The following is a 10,877-nucleotide window of genomic DNA, read 5'->3' on the forward strand; positions in this document are numbered from 1 at the left end:
AGGGACTAATTAAATTGACCTTTGAATCCTAATTATTTCCTAAGAAAAGGTTGGGATTATTTAAGTTCAGCTCAATTAGCAAGATAACAATTATCAGTTATGTTGAGTTTAATAACTGTTGAGTTACTGAATTCTTAACCAGGACCAAAAGGGGAAAAAGTAAAATTGCTAGAATAATAAAAATGTCCTTAGATGGGAAGCAATGATAACTTAAATCAAAGAGAACAATCATGAACTAAAAATACCTCAATTATCATAAATTCAAATAGCAGTCTGTAACATGGAAGAATTCTTAAATCAAATTATAATAATCAATTCAAATGTTGGAATAAATAAATGTAGAACTAAAATAAAAGAACATTAAAACCTGGATCCAGAGTTACTCCCAAAACAAGAAGAAGTCCTAAATCCTAAGAGAGAGAGAGAATCTCTCTCTAAACTAAATCTAAATCATGAAAACTAGAAATTGGCGAGCTCCCTTTGAATGGGTGCATTCCCACACTTTATAACCTCTGGTCTATGCTGTCTGTACTTGGATCTGGGCCAAAAAGGGCTTCAAAATTCGCTGGGGGCGTATTCTATAAATTCTGATACGTGGCCTCTGTCACGCGTCCGCGTGGGTCACGCGGTCGCGTCATTTGGAGCTTTTCCTTGCCACGCGGTCGCGTCAGTCATGCGACCGCGTCATATGCGTTCTGCTTAAGGTGCGCGGTCGCGTCAGTCATGCGGCCACGTCGCTGCTGATTCGGGCTTGGCACGCGATCGCGTCATCCATGCGATCGCGTGGATACCAGTTTCCTTAAAGCTCCGTTTTGCTTTCTCCTTTCATTTTAGTATGTTTCCTTTTTCACCCTTTAAGTCATTCTGCCTTAGAAAATCTGAAACTACTCAACACACTGATCACGGCATCGAATGTAAATAAAGGTAATTAAAATAATTAATTTTTAAAACTTAGGAAACATGTTTTTCACAATATGACATAATAAGGAAGGAAAAGTAAAATCATGCAATTAACGTGAATAAGTAGGTGAAGAGTTGAATAAATCACTCTAATTAAGCACAAAAGAACTCATGAAATATGGATTTATCACTTGCCATGGAAAGGAGTAGGATTGATTGGATGAAGACAGCAGGAAAGCAGAGATTAGAGGAACGAAAGCATCTCTATACGCTTATCTGAAATTCTCACCAATGAATTACATAAGTACCACTATCCTATTTTATATTTTATTTAATTTTTATCCACTATAATTTCTTAATACAATTTAGTCCGCTTGACTGAGATTTACAAGGTGACCATAGCTTGCTTCAAGCCGACAATCTCCATGGGATCGACCCTTACTCACGTAAGGTTTATTACTTGGACGACCCAGTGCACTTGCTGGTTAGTTGTACGAAGTTGTGAAACAGATATAAGATCATAAACGTGCGTATTGAGTTTTTAGTGCCGTTACCAAGGAATGGAATGATCACGATTTCGCACACCAAGTTTTTGGCGCCGTTGCCGGGGATCGTTCGAGTTTGGACAACTGACGGTTCATCTTGTTGCTCAGATTAGGTAACTTTATTTTAATTTTAACCATTTTGTTTTTATTATTCCTATTTTCGAAAAAATAAAAAAAAATTATTTTCAAAAATATGTTTTTCTTCAGAATTTTTAAGAATGAATTCTAGTGTTTCATGATGATTTGTTGAATCCTGGCTGGCTGTAAAGCCATGTCTAAATTCTTTTGGACTGAGGCTTCAACTAATCACTTCAATGCATGTAATGTCCAGCTAAAGCTTGGCTGGCCATTGGCCATGTCTAGTGTTTTGGACCGGAGCTTTCACTGAAAGCTTGGCTGGCTAGTGAGCCATGTCTAATTCCTGGACTGAAGCTTTAGACTAATATTGCAAGATTCCTGGAATTCCTATTAAAAATTTTGAAATCCTTATTTTTCTTTTTCAAAATAATTTTCGAAAAACACAAAAATTTTATAAAATCATTAAAAATAATTTTGTATTTCTTGTTTGAGTCTAGTGTCAATTTTTAAGTTTAGTGTCAATTGCATCTTTTTAATTTTTCTTGAAAATTTTCGAAAAATTCATGTATGGTATTCTTCATGATCTTCAAGTTGTTCTTGATAAATATTCTTGTTTGATCTTTAAAATTTATTGTTTTGTGTATTTTCTTGTTTTTCATATAAATTCTTGAATTCTTAGTGTCTTAATATAAAAAAAAATTTCTAAGTTTGGTGTCTTGCATGTTTTTCTTTTCTTAAAAATTTTTCAAAAATAAGTTCTTGGTGTTCATCTTGACATTCAAAGTGTTCTTGGTGTTCATCTTGACATTCATAGTGTTCTTGCATGCATCATGTGTTTTGATCCAAAATTTTCATGCATTGAGTCTTTTTGATGTTCTTCTCTTTCATCATTAAAAATTCAAAAATGAAAAAAATATATTTCCCTTTTTCACTCATAAATTTTCGAAAATTTGAGTTGACTTTTTCAAAACTTTTTAAAATTTAGTTGTTTCTTATGAGTCAAATCAAATTTTTAATTTAGAAAATCTTATCTTTTCAAAATCTTTTTCAAAAATCAAATCTTTTTCATTTTTCTTATTTATTTTCAAAAATTTTAAAAATATTTTTCAAAAATCTTTTTCTTAATTTTATCTCATAATTTTCGAAAATATTATCAACAATTAATGTTTTGATTCAAAAATTTCAAGTTTGTTACTTTCTTGTTAAGAAAGATTCAAACTTTAAGTTCTAGAATCATATCTTGTGATTACTTGTGAGTCAAGTCATTAATTTTGATTTTAAAATTCAAATCTTTTTCAAAACTAATTTTAATCATATCTTTTTAAACCATATCTTTTTCAAAAATTTGATTTTAAAATATCTTTTCTAACTTCTTATCTTCTTATCTTTTCAAAATTGATTTTCAAATCTTTTTCAACTAACTAATTGACTTTTTGTTTGTTTCTTATCTTTTTCAAAACCACCTAACTACTCTTCCCTCTCTAATTTTCGAAAATACCTCCCTCTTTTTCAAAAATTCTTTTTAATTAATTAATTGTTTTAAATTTTAATTTTAATTTTATTTCCCCTTTAATTTTCGAAAATCATCAACTCCTTTTCAAAAATTATTTTCGAAAACTTCTCTCTCTCATCTTCTTCTATTTATTTAATTACTTACTAACACTTCTCTTCATCTCATATCTCTGCTCCTATCCTCACCCTTGTGTTTGGATTATCGATTCTTCTTCACTCTTATTCCTTTTCTTCTTCTACTTTTATTCCTTTTAACTTTTCTACCTTTTGTTTCTATCATCCATGTTCCCAAAAGGTTTCCCACATTCTACTCTATTTATAATTTTCTATCTTAAGCTAACCAAGGATTCACTTGGGATTTTCTTTTGTTTTTCTGCTTAAGGCTAGTAATTTGGCTAAATAGAATAAAGGGGTTTTAAAAGGCTCAAGGGGGCTAACAAGGGTGATGTAAAAGGTAGGCTAATTTGGGGTGAGTGAGCTGAAATCAAATGATGGCCTCAATCATTCTCTTGGTATGTATCTATTCTATATTCTATAATTGGACATATAGATTAAAGCAAAGGAAAGAATATCAGAATAAAAAGAAATGTAACACACAGAAATGAAATTATGGTTTGAATGCAACCATACAATTTAAGCTCAAGACTCACAGGCCGTGTGTTCTCTAACTCAAGCATCATATATCATTTATATATTGTATGCAGGTTTAGTTAAAAATTCCCATTATTCTCATAAAAAAATTATTTAGGGTGGCTTTTAAAGTTTTAATGTTCCTCCTTGATGAAATGTTGTCAGCTTAACTACATCATGTAATGCTATATACAAGTTTTATGGATTTAAATCTGATATGTTCAATTTCCTAGCTTACTTCCTTTTTATATTTTTCAATTTAAACTATACTGTCTTATGCTAAAAAGGATAAACTATACTAATTAATCCACTAATAAATCAGAATTGCAAACTAAACTAAATAACTAAAATAAACTAAATGGCTAAAGTATGAACTAAAGATGCAAAATGCAGAAAATAGAGTAAAATACACAAGTAGCAATGTATAAGTACTCAGAAAATAACAATAAAAGAAAAAGAGAAAAATACAGAAAAATATCCAAAATAAAAGAAAAAGTATGTAGTAGTTCACCAAAATAAACGCCAGAGATGGCAACCTCCCCACACTTAAAAAGAAGCATCGTCCCCGATGCTTAATCAAGCCGGGTGTGAAGGAGTGTCATCACTGGGAGGGATGGTAGCTAGGGTCTCTGTGGCGGTGGTGGGCTAAGAGTCTGGCTACTGTAGAGGAGGGACTGACTGGAGCGGGATCTCCGGATCTGCAGCCTCAAGCTGATGTGGGGCCTCCTGCTGTGGTGTGGCGTGCTCTCTGCCTGCCTGCTGATGAGTCTCCGCCTGGGAATGAGACTCCTCCTCGTGCTCGTCCTCCTCCTCCTCTGATGGCTCTGATGGTGTGTCGGGCTCGGAGGGGATGTCGGCATCCTGTCTAATCATCAGCTTCAGATGGGAATAGCGTCGCCTGCTGCGGTGCTCCAATCTCTCATACCGGCGCCTGTTACGGCGCTCCATCTGATCAAGCTGGCGGAATAGACGGTGCACGAGGCAATAAACCGGCTCAGAGGCGGGTGGAGGTGCAGTGGTGGCAGCAGGGGCAGCTGTGGCAGCTGTGGATGAAGAGGGTCCAGCAAACGGAGGGGCTGTCTCATCAGTAGCAGTGACAGGTGGTGGTCTGTAGCCCAAAGCAAGGAAGTTCCTGCTGTGTGGAATGATCTTCCTGCAATCCGCCACTGGTGGTCTCTCATCGGCATCCTCCCATGGCACGTCAGCTCGACGGCCTAGCTGTGTAATCAGATACGGAAAAGGGAGAGTGCCGCGGACGTGGACCCTGGCCATATAGTGCCGAATGAAACGTGGCAGATAAAGGTCCTTACCCTCCAGCACACACCAAGGGAGAGTGATCATGGTAGCTGGGATCTCCGTCTCGTGAGTACTCGGCATCACAAAATTACTCAAGATCTGATGCCATAGCTGAGCCTCATCATTCAAGTACACTCTCTTGATCCCTCTAGGCATAGTGGTGTTCTGACCCATCTCCCAAGGAACAGCAGGGTCAAGAGCTATCCGTGCCTTCACGGCGTCCCAATCAAACTGCATCTGGCCCATGTCCTCCTCAGCCTGTGCAAAACTATCTGGCTGATCAGACTTGGCTGGGAGCTGGAGAATGGTCTCTATAGCCTCCTCAGTGACCAGAATTTGCTTTCCCCTCAGGTTCACTGCATCTAGGGTAGTAAGGTAGTAGTTGCAATAGAATTCCCGGACCTAAGATGCATTGACCTCTGTCAGTGGTCTCTCCAAAAAGAACCAGCCCCGTTGCTTGATTTGCTCAGTAGTGTATTGCTGGAGGGCTTCTGGAATCTTCAAGGTACGTTCCAGGTATAGATTTCTGGAGTTTTCAAAAGTCGGGTACTTCAGCTCACAGTATCGGTTTGCAAATTTTATAGGATCAGTCGAAGGGAGCAGCTGGTCAGCTTTTTCCTGCTGTGTAAAGTTCTTCTCCCGCCATGAAGAATCGTGCATTAGAGCAATGATGGACTGGGAGGAATCTCCTCTCTTGCGCTTGCCAGTAGCCTTGCCTTTGCCTTTCCTCTATGAGGCAGACATCCTGAAAAATAGAAAACCAGGAATGGATAAAAAAAAATAGGAAAGCAAATGGGCAATTAAACAAAGGAAACTCAAAGCGGTAAGGGAGAAATAGAATAAGGAAAATGAGCAATTGAAATGTGATTGAATTAATGTTAAATGAAAAAAAAAAATCAATATGCCATAGTGAGAAAGTTAGAGGAAGTAAAAGTAATCAGAAAAGAGATCAAGAGGGTTAGTATGGTAAAAAGAAATTAGTAAATTAAAATTAGTGAGTTATGAAAGTAAGTGGCATAGAAAAAATTCCATATAACAAGGATTCACAGGTAAGAATAGAAGTACTCATAATCGAATAAAGAAAACAGGGTGATGCTGATTCGAATAGAAATAAAGAAATCAGAAATTGGAATCAGTGAATCACAAATGCAGGTTATGAACCAGGAAATCAAAAAGGAAAAGAAAGTCTGCCATAGCATTCATGTAATGGTTTGGGTAAAGCAGAGTAAAACAGATTTCAGAAATGCCAAACCAAAACATGAATGAAAACAATTTTTAAAAAAAAAATTTGGGCAGCATTCCGGCTAAAATTGGATTGTCCCGGAAAATAAACAGCAATCATATCAGTTCATATGAATTGAAAAAATCAAGCTGCATGTACATAGATATAAATTAATCATAAAAACTCAATGTAAACAACAGCAACATACAAGAAAGCAGCATATGAAACATGATTATAGAAGCAACACATTTACACATAGGATAAAACAGAAGTAAGAACAGTGCAAGTAAACAGACCTAGATCCACTAACCACAGCCTAAGCTACCTAACAACCTAAAAATCCACTACAACATGCAAGTTTAGCTATCCTAATCATGAACATAAACGGAATAACAAATACAGAAAAGTGACGAACGGATAAAAAGGGTTGCGTGTTGCGGAACCTGGTAAGCGGAAGGGGTGGAACAGGGAAGAAGGTGGCTGCGGCGGCGTCCGGCGCGGCGGCGGCGTCGGGGTGGTGGCGTGGTGGCAGTGGCGGAGGGAGGTGTTAGGGTTAGTGAGAGAGGAAGAGGATAGGGGAAGGGAAGGGGGTGGTTGTTGCTAGCTGAAGGGGGTGGGTGGCGGAGAGGGGGGCGCGGCTGGATGGCCGGCTGGGTGATGCTCGCGGAGGTGGTTGTGGTGGAGAGGGGAGGAGAGAGGAAGAAGGAAGAAGAGAGAAGGGGAAGGGGTGGTACGGCGGTGGCGTCTGGGCGGCGGCGGCGTCGGGGTGGTGGTGTGGTGGCTGGCCGGCGGTGGCTGGGGGGGAAGAACAGAGAGAGAAGAGGGTTGGGGGTGAAGGGGGGCTGCACGAATGATAGGGTTCGCGGGCTGGGGGGTTATATTTTCGAATCCACGCGGCCGCGTGGGGCACGCGGTCGCGTGGTTGGGGTGAAAATGGGGGAGACGCGATCGCGTGGGGCGCGCGATCGCATGAGAGGGGGGGGAAGGAGGGGTGATGCGATCGCGTAGGTCGCGCGATCGCGTAGCTGGAATTTGTGCTAAACGCACGACTCCAGCGCCGTTTCAGCACAGCTCTCTGTCTCCTTTTGGGGTGATATGCAATCCATGCGACGCGATCGCGTCGCTCACGCGGTCGCGTGGGATTGATATTGGGTAAGTGACGCGATCGCATGGGGCATGCTATCGCGTGGGCTAATTTGTGCGAAACACACAAGAGTCGCACGATTTCAGCCCAACTTTCTGTTCGTTGGATACTTACGCCGATATATATATCACGCAGCCGCGTGGGTGACCCGGTCACATGGGTGGTGTTTTTCGCGATATGACGCGATCGTATGAGGTATGCGGTCGCGTCGTGCAACCTCTTTTTTTTTTTACTGAAAAATGCAGGATGCAGTGATTAACATGAATGCTATGCATGATTCCAGGTTAATGTTAAAATAAAATAAAAAAAGGTAAATTGAAAACAATAAACAAGAAATAGATTGAGAAAGAAGCGACCATACCATGGTGGGTTGTCTCCCACCTAGCACTTTTAGTTAAAGTCCTTAAGTTGGACATTGGAGGAGTATCCTGTTATGGTGGCTTATGTTTAAATTCGTCCAAAAATTTCCACCAGTGCTTGGAATGCCAATAGCCTCCGGGGTCCCAAACTAGGCATGTAAAGCTTCTGAGCAGCTTCAAACAGATATTCAGCCTCCCGAGATGACGAATGTCAGAATATAATCCATGATCCCAAGCTGTGTTTTTAGATCCGCCTCCGTTTTGATTTGTAAGTTTCCATTCGGGCGGGTTAAAAAGTAGAATCTCACCGTGGTGACCAAACGTTCTCTGTGATCCATGCAATTGAGCATGATACCAATCCGTGTACTTCGAGGTGAAGCGTGGAACCTTATTGAACCTGGTGCACCAGCTCTGAGTACGAGCCAATTCCCTCTTACTCTTAAAGTTGCAGAGAGCTCTAAGTTGGCCATCTGTTTCAAGCAAACCATATTCAAGTGAATAAGTAAAATTATAAGTTAAGGATTGTACCCACTTGAAGCTTGTATTAGGTGGTAATGGCCTTGGGATAGGTGTTTTTGGTGGTTTTGCAAGTTCCGTTTCCTTGTGCTCTTCTGTGAATTCTTCCACTTCCTTGCAAAGATCTTCAATTGTATCTGTATCCTTGTCAAAGTCTTCTATGTCTTCCTCATCACTCGAGTCATAAATTGGAGGTTAAGAGAAATCTACGTCCGCATCATCTTCATATTCACTTGGGAAAAATCCTTCGATCTCAGAGAATTCACTTGCGGACGCAAGTTCATCACTAGGAGAACTAGACTTGTGACTATCATCATCAAGGAAATTTGCTTCTTGGATTATTCCGTCTGATTCTTCGTAAATGACTTGCCTTGGAGATTGTACGGTATCCTCCTTAGCATCAATTGTAGCATCTTGGACAGAGTTTTCCTCAATTCTGGATTCCCAAGGAAGTTCAGCATCTCCTAGATCTTCAACCAACTCTTCTTCTTGAACAATGACAGCTTCTTCCACTTGTTCTAGTACGAATTCATTCTCTGTCTTGTCCATTGGAGTCTCTAGTATTTCTTTCATGCTACGCTCTTCATCGGGCTGTCCACATGGAGCTGTGGTTGATCCTTGTATATTTGAGCGCCTAGTGGCCCATTGAATTAGTGCTTGCTCCAGTTGTTGAATGGTTGTTTGAAATTTAATTACTGTTTCTTTTAGGCAATCCTCTGCTTCGCGGTTTGCCAGACTTGGACATGATACAAAGGAAAGTGGTGATGATTGGGAATGATTGGATTGGTATTGGGGTAAGGAAGGATCATATGATGGCGAATAGTGAAGAGAAGCTTGTGAGTGTGGTGGTTCGAGGTTATGTTGAAAGGATGGTTCATATGCACGGGGTGGGGCTTGTTGGTAGTTACAAGGTTGTCCACCATGTCTTTCAGCTGGGTATGCACGGTAGAATGGTCTTTGTCCAGGATATCTCGGAGGGTGTTGCTGCCAAAAGGGTTGATTAGATCCTCTTGGTTCCATCCATCCTTGATTGGTCTGACCTTGATGCACATTCCTGCTGTAACTTCTACTTCCTTTAACAATATTAGAACCAAACTCAAAGCGAGAGGGGTGAGAGTTCATAGTAGCAAATAAAGATAAAAAGGAAAAACAAAAATAAATAAACAAGCAAAAGAAAAAAAATATTTACAATAACCAATAATAAGGCACACGTTAGCAGTTCCCCGGCAACGGCGCCATTTTGACGTTAGGATTTTTGCCAGTAAAGAATGTCATAAAAACAGTCGCATTGTAGATATAGTCTTTAAACCGACAAAAATCCTTTCGTACAAACGTTTTGGGTGTCACAAGTAACAAACCCCTTAAAAATTGTTAACCGAATATTCAAACCTCGGGTCGTCTTTTCAAGGAACTGCGAGGAAGTATGTTCTTATTATTGGTTATAAAGGTTGTAATCGGGGTTTAGAAGGTGAGAGACAAGTAATTTAAATGACGAGTGAATTAAATGGCAATTAAAAATAAATAATAACGGTGAAACAACTTTTGGCAAGATAAGGGAAATTAGAAGTCCAACTTAGTTATCTCTCTCAACAATAATGAAAGTTGTATCTTAATTCCACTTGGTCAACCTTTACCAGGGCAAAGGAAAGTTAAGGGACTAATTAAATTGACCTTTGAATCCTAATTATTTCCTAAGAAAAGGTTGGGATTATTTAAGTTCAGCTCAATTAGAAAGATAACGATTATCAGTTATGTTGAGTTTAATAACTGTTGAGTTACTGAATTCTTAACCAGGACCAAAAGGGGAAAAAGTAAAATTGCTAGAATAATAAAAATGTCTTTAGATGGGAAGCAATGATAACTTAAATCAAAGTGAACAATCATGAACTGAAAATACCTCAATTATCATAAATTCAAATAGCAGTCTGTAACATGGAAGAATTCTTAAATCAAATTATAATAATCAATTCAAATATTGGAATAAATAAATGTAGAACTAAAATAAAAGAACATTAAAACCTGGATCCAGAGTTACTCCCAAAACAAGAAGTCCTAAATCCTAAGAGAGAGAGAGAATCTCTCTCTAAACTAAATCTAAATCATGAAAACTAGAAATTGGCGAGCTCCCTTTGAATGGGTGCATTCCCATACTTTATAACCTCTGGTCTATGCTGTCTGTACTTGGATCTGGGCCAAAAAGGGCTTCAGAATTCGCTGGGGGCGTATTCTGTAAATTCTGATATGTGGCCTCTGTCACGCGTCCGCGTGGGTCACGCGGTCGCGTCATTTGGAGCTTTTCCTTGCCACGCGGTCACGTCAGTCATGCGACCGCGTCATATGCGTTCTGCTTAAGGCGCGCGGCCGCGTCAGTCATGCGGCCACGTCGCTGCTGACTCAGGCTTGGCACGCGATCGCGTCATCCATGCGATCGCGTGGATACCAGTTTCCTTAAAGCTCCGTTTTGCTTTCTCCTTTCATTTTAGTATGTTTCCTTTTTCACCCTTTAAGTCATTCTGCCTTAGAAAATCTGAAACTACTCAACACACTGATCACGGCATCGAATGGAAATAAAGGTAATTAAAATAATTAGTTTTTAAAACTTAGGAAACATGTTTTTCATAATATGACATAATAAGGAAGGGAAAGTAAAATCATGCAATTAATGTGAATAAGTA

This window comes from Arachis hypogaea, chromosome 12, assembly GCF_003086295.3.
Source record: "Arachis hypogaea cultivar Tifrunner chromosome 12, arahy.Tifrunner.gnm2.J5K5, whole genome shotgun sequence".
NCBI lineage: Eukaryota > Viridiplantae > Streptophyta > Magnoliopsida > Fabales > Fabaceae > Arachis > Arachis hypogaea.